Source organism: Ailuropoda melanoleuca, chromosome 15 (genome assembly GCF_002007445.2).
Source record: "Ailuropoda melanoleuca isolate Jingjing chromosome 15, ASM200744v2, whole genome shotgun sequence".
Taxonomy (NCBI): domain Eukaryota; kingdom Metazoa; phylum Chordata; class Mammalia; order Carnivora; family Ursidae; genus Ailuropoda; species Ailuropoda melanoleuca.
Genome location: NC_048232.1, coordinates 83973846 through 83982328, shown reverse-complemented (window position 1 = coordinate 83982328; position 8483 = coordinate 83973846). Strand labels below are relative to the sequence as shown.

Here is an 8483-nt window from a genome sequence, read left to right as displayed (position 1 = left end):
GCAGGAAACCCATAGAGGAGGGGTGAGGAGAGAGAGCGATGGGAGAGAGGCCCAACAGATGGGGCGCCCCAACAGTGGAGGCAGCAGGGTCTCCTCTCCAGACGTTCCCTGTGTCCTCATGGCAGCCCCTCTTTCCCCCAGCCCCTACACCCACCCTGGCTCCACCTTAGCTCCCTCTCTATTAGCATCTCAAGCTGGGGACCGCCAGGGGATACTGGACCCCATCCCAGATGGCCATGATATGCTGGCTGTGAGGACTAGAGTACGTGATTCCATCTCCTGGATCTCAGTTTCCTCATCTATAAAATGGGGACAGCACTAATCCCTGCCAGTCCTTCCTCAGGGTCCGAGGGAGATGCAGAGGCAAAGGATGGTCAGGAGGAACTTGTTCGTTCTGAACAATGTCAAGTACTGTGCTAGGCATTTGGTCATTCTGTGCCTCCCCCTGCCCTCCATCCAGGTGAGACCTCTCCCCAAATGGTCCCCTGTCCCATGCTCACCAGACTTCAGGAAGCACTACCTGAGAGCTAGCGCTGCTGGCCTCAAGTTCTGGACCTGCCAAATCTCTCCAAGTTGGGACCTCAGTTTTCTCAGATGCAAAAGGGAATGCTCTCAAGTGTTGGGTGAGGAGGGATCCCCAGCAGCCCCTCTTGTCCGGGACAACCCAGGCTGGCTCTCCACAAACACAAATAACAGGGCAAATCAGGACCCCCTCCACCCTCCCCTTGCCACCCCCAGGTCCTGCCAAGGACATCCTGTGCCCTGGTGATGTCACCAGGGCCTGGAAGCTGGGGCTGGCTGGAGCTAACAGCACTCAGACAGGATTTATTTTTAAACTCTCAGGGCATGGTCAGCTCCTTGCCCCCTCTCCACCCCACCTCACCTCATCCTAGCTGTTTCCCATATCCCAGCTGAGTCCCCAGGCAGGTCCTTGAAGGTTTCTCCACACACACTCTGTCGCTGCACCCACCAGGCTTCTGAGGGGCTGTGAGGAGCCAGGTCATCGGCCACGTGTCTCTGATCACCAACTCCAGACCTGCTGAGGTAAACAGATGGGCCCCTGGAGGTGGATCCCAGCCTCCTGTGCCTTCTAAAGCCCAAAGAGGGCAAGGGTCCCACAGCCAGGGCTGGGGGTCATCAGATGGGCTCTATAGACCCCTGGGACCCCTGGCTGGGCTGTACAACTGTCACCAGAGCTTAATTTAAATTCATTTTTTAAAAATGTTTTTTTGCCTCAGGCCTCAAGGATTCCTTGATGCTGTGTAGGTCAGACAAGCTGCAGGAACAGACTGGGTACTGGGGTAGCTTCCAGCACCATGGCCCTCCCCAACACCCCAAGCAGGATGTGTGTCCCATCACAAGTGTCACACACTTACCCTCTCAAGTGACTTTAGACTAAGGACCTGTCAGCACCCTGACCTTAGAAGTGGATGCTGATGAAACACCCCTTTTATCAGTTTCATATGTTGGCCTTCCACGTAATATTGTAGTTGAAAATGAGGTTCTACTGGAAAAATCCATTTGACAATGGCAGCCTTGACTCCATCCTCACAGCTGCCCTGGGAGGCCAAGCAAGGCCAGAGGCCTCCTTCAGCAAATGGGGAAACTGAGGCTCAAAGTGGAAGAGTGACTTGTGCAGTGGCTGGAATCCAGGGTGCTTCTGTCCTCCAGTCCACATGAGGTGAGATGGACCTACCTTGCCCAGCCCAGCGCAGCCTGGGGTCGGTGCTCTAAGACACCTCTGCAGCCCACAGCGACTAGGGGGGACAAGCCCTTAGAATATTCATTTCTTGACTGTTCACTTCAGGGCAACACAGACTCTAGACCCAGAGAGACTCAGTTTGAAACCTGCCTATGGCATTTCTTAGCTGTGTGATCTTGGGTAAGTCACTTCACCTCTCTGTGCCTCAGTGTCTTCCCCTGAAAAAGGGGGATAATAATAAGATGCAATTCTAGTTGCAGGAAATATTGCTTTGAGAGACTGCCTGAGAAGCACTCAGCACAGTCTGGAACTTAGTGAATATTCAACTGATGGCAGATATTATTATTATTATTATTATTATTATTATTATTATTATTACTATTATTATTATTTTATTCCTAAGCAAGCAGTCACTGAGTCTTCACCTTGAAGCTGGACCTGGAAGGTTGGCCTCTTCAGACAGTGTCTGGGCTGGGCCATCAGGAGTTGGGGGTTAGCTAGCTCAGCTGCTCTGGGAGAAAGAATTGTAGAGAAACCCTCAAGCTGGACTGGGGTGAGTGTGTTGAGAGAGGCCAGAACCAGCTCAGGAACTCGTACAACCTCAGCAGCCCCTTTTTCTTCTGCCATTTCGACCACCACCACCACCACCCTCATCTCCCCAGGGGTCACTTGAGTGAAAAGACCAAGAGCCAGGTGGCAAGGCAGGTGGCTTGTCACTAGGAGCGTAGGGAGCCAAGAAAGAGAGCCTATGTCCCCCCTTCCCATACCCACCCCCCGTGTGTCTGCAGAAAGCCCGTTAGAGCTGACTTCCAGTCCCACTTACTGTGGGATCTGAGCCAAATCACTTCGTTTTTCTGAGCCTCAAATTTCTCTTCTGTAAAATGGGCATAAAGATACCTTAAAGTGAAGATGTAATGAACAGGTATAGAAAGCATCTGCACACAGTGAGCGCTTAATAATTCTACCTCTCAAGACGGGAAAGAGCCAGGCTGACTCTCCATGAAGAAATGGGCAGGCCGGGGACAGGACATAAGCCTTGGCCCCTCACCCACAGGAAGTCCGCAGCCTCCGTGACCATGACCATGACCGGGCTGACAGGAGTGAGAATGACACCATGATCTGAGGGAAGGAGGGCCTGGGGGGTCTGAATGCAAATGAATGCAAATCAGGCAGCGCAGGTGCTCTTGGGGGGAGGGAGAGACACACACAATGCTTGGGGGCTGGAACAGAAGTGGGGTCCCTAGTGTCCTCTTAGGGCACCATCCCTGGTACCGACTGAGCAGGCGCTCCAGACCCTGAGGGTCCCTCTTGGCAGGGAGGTGAAAGCCCCTGGTTCCCTGGAATTCCTGAGCCTCCTCTGCCAAGGTGAGAGGCTGACCATCCTCACCCATGGGCTCCTAGGTGTGGACACAGTCATACTCACACTCACCTAGACATCTAGGGACTCAGACACACACACTCTCTCTCTCTCTCTCTCTCCACACACACACACACACACACACACACACACACACACACACACACACACACACAAGCAAGGGAGGCCCTAGAGACTTTCCCCAGGAGATGCAGCAGGAGGCTGAGGCCCCCGGGGGCAGCCAGTTTCCTATCCACCTTCCTCTCCCCCAGATGCACACACCATCCACTCACCCATCACTGGGAGTTCCCCCCAAAAGCCCCTCCATCTCAATCTGATACAGCAGCCCACCTCAGCTCCCTGACACAGGGTTTCAGTCCCTGCTCACACTTTATTCCCTGCCAACAGATGAGGAAGCTGAGGACCAGAGACAGGACCAGGCTTGTCAGAAGCAGCCAGAAGACTAGAGGAGCGGGGGATACAAACCCAGAACTCATCCCAGACACCTTGCTCTGGCTGAGCCCCCCCCCCCCCCCCCCCCCTCCCCAGAAAGAGCCTGAAGTACAGGCCATGGGAGGCAGCCAGGCCGCCCTCCCAGGCTTCTGTGGAACCCCCCGGCCCTCGTCTGCCCGTAGCCACTGGAAGAAAGGCAGGGCGGGGGCCGGGTCAGCTGGTGCCCCACAGCACCGCCTGGCACGGGAGGGAGGCGGGGAGGCTTTGCTGACTTAACAAATCTGGAGGCTGAACAGGAGGTCACGGCCCAGGGACGTGTCTGCAGCGCCACCTGGTGGTGACACAGCACTCCCGCCAACACCCGGCTCTGTTCCTGTCGCCCTATCCCAGCAGGGTTGGCAGCCATTTAGTGAGCTGCTGCCAGGTGCCAAGGATTGGGCAGGCCAGGCACTGAGAATGGCCTGGGGGGTAGCACTCCATCAGACGGGACAGCAGTGGACTGGCTCTGAGATGGGAAGGAGCTGGGCGTGACCCAGGAGGAGCCCAAGGGCAAAGTGGCTAGAGCCTGGTGGTGGGGGGAGTCGAGAGGGGACAGGTCGAAGGCTGTGGTGAGGAGTTTGGATTTGTTTCTGAGCGTGATGGGAGCCATGGGATACGGTAGGTGGTTGAAAGGGTGTCTTGAGAAGGATGGACTGTGGTGCGAAAACAGAGGAAATTGGAGGGTTGTGGGGGGATGCTGCCACTATCCAGGCAGGACACAGAAGCAGCTCAGACACCAGGGGTGGCCGTGGGGTTAGTAAGGAGCCGCTGGATTCTAGAACTGATAGGATTTGTGGACGGACTGGGTGGGGCTGGGAGATAAAGCAGGGAATCAGGCTTTGATTTGAGCACCTGAGGGATGGTGGGGCCCTTTACCATGAAGGGAAGACTGAGGAGGGGCAGGTTTGAGGGAGACCAGGAGCCTCTGGGCAGGTTAAGGTGAAATGCCTGTGAGACCTCCCAGGGGAGGTGCCAGGTAAGCGTCAGGAGCTCGGGGAGAGGGTGGGGCTGGAGACACACAGGACAGGTTGCTGGGGTATTGATTGGGACATATGGCTGCTTGCTCTGTGCCTGGTGCTGTTCTAAGGGTTTCATGTGTTGTAATTCATTGGCTCCTCACCCTCAAGTGTGAGGGCGGGACTGGGCCTGGCTGGACACCTACAGAAGAAGGTGTGGAATCATACAAGAGGGGCAACTTGTCCCCAAGAGTGTTGGTGAGGCCTTCCTGGCAGAGGTGACAGCTGACTGGGGCCTGGAGGGATGACTAGGGGTTTGTGAGGCAGAGAAGAGAGGGAAGGGAAGGCTGGGCTTGCCCAAGCACGGACAAAGGCCTGGTGGTGGTATGGAGTCTGAACATCAGGACTGAGACCCACCCTTCCAGTGTCCTTGGGCAGATGGGGAAACTGATGCCCAGAGCAAGGAGGGCCGCAGTGAGTCACTGGTAGGCTGGGCACTGGCTCCTGGCCCAGGACTCCAGTCCCCGCTTCGGGTGCCTCCCCTTGCTCTGGTCATACCCCTGAGGCTCGCACTTGGGGCCTCAGCAAGGCTCTTGGGTAGGGTGATTTGAGCTCAATCCATCAGCTTCTCAGACAGAGTAACGGGATTGGGGGTGTGGCCCAGCTCTGCCACAGACGTGGGTCAAAGCAGTTCTGGACTCAGACCCCAGGAGGACAGCCATGCTTTTCAGCCCTGACTGGCCTGGCCCTGCTGACTTCCAGCCCCATTTCCTGCCTCTACGTACCTCTCTCTCTGCCCTCCAGCCACTTTTCTAATGGTAAAATTGCAGGCAGTGGCAAGTCCGTGAGGAAGGTGATGGCACTGATGAAGAAGAAGGGGCTCAGAGAGGGATGAGTCTTGCAGGAGGACACACAGCAAGTTGGAGATGGACCTGGGATGAGGCTGGTTCCATATGAGCCCAGGTTTTTGCGAATAGCTCATGGTCCAGGTAGGAGTAGGAACAGCCAGAGCCTTCCCTGAGTGAAGGGCCGCCCAGCTTCGATGTGACTTCAGGGAGATAGGAAACATGGAGATGCATGATCCCTTAGTCCAAATTTCATTTTGCTGTGTGACCTTATGGATAGCTCCTTTCCGTCTCTGGGCCTCTCTCCCATCCATTCCAGGAGGGCCTAGAGGTGATAGCTTCTAAGGTCCTTGTTGTCCGAAGCCTCTGGCCCTGGTATCCAGGAGGAGAGGACATGCTATGAGGGAGGGAGAAAGAGAGACATTGGTCCAGGGTTGGATGTGGACCAAGGAAGAGGTTGGGAGGAGGGTGGGGAGGGGAGGCAGTATGGCCTGGAGGAAGTCACCTGCCCTCTCTGAACCTCAGTTAACACATCTGACCAGTGGGAGTCACTGTGAAGGTTCTGGCTCTGTGTGTGGGACAAAGATCAGTCTTTTCCTGGCCCACGCCAGCAGCTGGGCCTGGCCTCCTTGCTGCTGGTCAGGGTGGCTTGGACGGTTCACGGGAAGATGTCAGACCGGCCTTGGTGTGGCTGCTCTGGCTCGCTGACCCCTTCTGGCCCAGGGGAGGTGGAAGGTGGGGGTATACTTCCCATGTGGATGGGCCGAGGCAGCGCCAGCACCTTGGCCAGGAGATGACTGACACGGCAGAAGAGCTTGGGCTTAGGACCCACCAGGTCTGGGTGGCAATCTCAGATCTGCTACTTAGTAGCTGTGAAATCTTGGGCAAGTCACCTATGAATTCGCGGAGCCTCAGCGTCCTCCTCTGTACAATGGGACATACATCCTAGGCGCAGGGAGGCTGAGATGATGGGACAGCAGTGAGGAACGGTGTCCCTGGCTTGGGCTCAGACAACTGACTGAGAATCTTCCTTCCTCTGCTTTCTCTGCAGCCCACATGGGACCAGCTACAGTCAGCCTGGAATCCAAGCCTCACTGGATGTCCCCCCGCCCCCAGCTTGGAGACACCTGCAGCCTCGGAGCTGGAGGAGGCCGAGTGCGGCATGCTGCACGGCCCCAGCTCTCGCTGTGGAGAGGCAGTGGCTCATGATCGGAGGCTCCTGCTCCACCATGTCCAGGCATCAGCCTGTGGGGTTGGGAGGGTTTGCTGAAGAAGCGGATGAGAGCCCAGGAAGGGCTGGCTGGGGGCCGGGGGCACCCACCTTCAGACCTGTTTCCCATCTCCTTTGCCGTTCGTCCCTATCTCTGGCTGGCAGCTTTCCCGGATTAGCAGCTGACGTCAGGAGCTGCCAGCTGGGCCGGCCTGGCACAGCCTCAGGGAGGTGCATGAGGGCTGTCTGGTAGTTGGGTATAGTCAAGGAAGGAGGCACGTGTCCAGCTTTGGAAGTTTGTCCTCCAGAGACGTGGGAGGGAGAGGTGCCTTGTGTGAGGCACTCACACGTGATCCGTGTAGCCCCTTCACCTTGTAGGGAGAGAGGAATCACTCCAGGAGGTGGAGTAACTCACCCAGGCAACGCAGCTGGTCGGAGCCTGGCTGCATCCCACGCCATCCAGCTGCGAAGGCTGGAGGGGCTCATCTCTGTGTAGCTCCTTCTACCCCATGACCTCAGTGCATCAGCCAAGTGCTGAGCACCCACCCCATCTTAGAAACTTGTGAAGCTGGTGTCCCATTCCAGAGATAAAAAAATAGAAGCCCAGATAGGGACACGCCCAGATAGGATCTTGCCCAAGATCACACCCTGAATTGGTGATGGAGGCAAGGTTTAAACCCAGGAGGAACTCCAAAGCCTGTGTTCTTACCTGCCACAGCCTTGGCAAAGATCTTGTAGCTTTGACATATTTTGAGCCCAAATCCCCTATGCTCGCATAGCTGCACAAAATTCTGCTTTGGGTGGGAGCATCTGTGTGCAGAGTAGAAAATGCAGGGTTAGAGCAGGTCACTTCCAGGGAGAAACAGACCTCAAGTTGATGAATTTCAGGGAAGGACCTTATAGACCCAGTTCAGTCACATGTTCACTCCTTGACCAATCAACTGCGCCTAGGGCTAGGGTCAGTAACCCTGTAGCAGCCCCCTGGAGACCCCAAGGGGGCTTAGGGGGTGGGGTAGGGCCAACACAAAGCCTTTGCCTAAAGATTCGACAGCTGGGCCAAAGGCTCTGTTCAAATTACCTCTGCTTTTCCTGGCTTCTTGGTGTCCTAGTCTCAACCTCAGGGACAAGAGGGTGGGAGTGTCAAGATTCCGCTCACGCTGGGTCCTCTTATAACTGTTCGCCTTGTGCCTCACTTCTCTGGCCATTGGGATGGGCCATGTCTGCCCGAGGAACTGAGGCATGTGGACGGAGGTCACAAGCCACCTGGAGGACTCAGCTCTGAGCCCAACTTGTGTGTGAGCCTTAAGGGCAAGTCACATCCGTTCACTCTTCTGGTCTCAGCTTAAATGCCACCTGCAGACAGGTCTTTCCTGATCCCTCCACTCGTGTCTCTCCCAGTTCCCCGGTCTTTTCAGTCACATGACTTAGTATGATCCATCATTTTCTATTTTTGTCTGTGGAATGTTTGTCTTTCCTAGCAGATTGGGAGGGCAGGAGGCACAGCTGACACAGAATAGACACTTAATAAATATTTGCTGAATGAAGTTTCTCTAAACTTTGGTTTCCCCATCTGTACAATGGGGTTAACATCTCCCCTCCACCTCCGTGAAGTTCAAATAAGATAATGTCTCAAAGCACCCAGCCCAAGCCGAGGACACAGAAGGTACTCAAGATACTGAGAGCTAGAATGAGTGGCAGGCTGGGCTGCAAGGCCTCTGTAAGCTGTGGGGAGGTGGGAAGACCGAAGGGTGCGGTTGGTTAAAAGACAGAATATGTGGCACTGCCCTGACCCCAGGGCCAAGGACGGTCCACCTGCTTTTACCGTTCAGGGAATTTGAACTTAAAATTTGAAACCCACTCTGAATTTCAGCTCTGCTGCTGTTATTTGGGGCATATCACTTCGCTTTTCTGAGCCTGTTTA

At 55.4% G+C, this 8483-nt stretch overlaps 1 long non-coding RNA gene across 2 annotated transcripts; it reads right to left on the bottom strand.

Annotated features, from left to right (window-relative positions):
- Positions 1 to 231: 231 nt before the first annotated feature.
- On the bottom strand, positions 232 to 8310 carry LOC117796381. Of its 2 annotated transcripts, XR_004620848.1 has the most exons (4): positions 7641 to 8310; positions 7272 to 7372; positions 5293 to 5749; positions 232 to 1039 (listed from the first exon to the last, which is right to left on the bottom strand). It is a non-coding gene; the product is annotated as an uncharacterized LOC117796381 (long non-coding RNA). The 2 variants fall into 2 exon arrangements; XR_004620847.1 differs by lacking the exon at positions 232 to 1039 and having other exon boundaries at positions 3612 to 5749.
- Between the last annotated feature and the right edge of the window lie 173 nt (positions 8311 to 8483).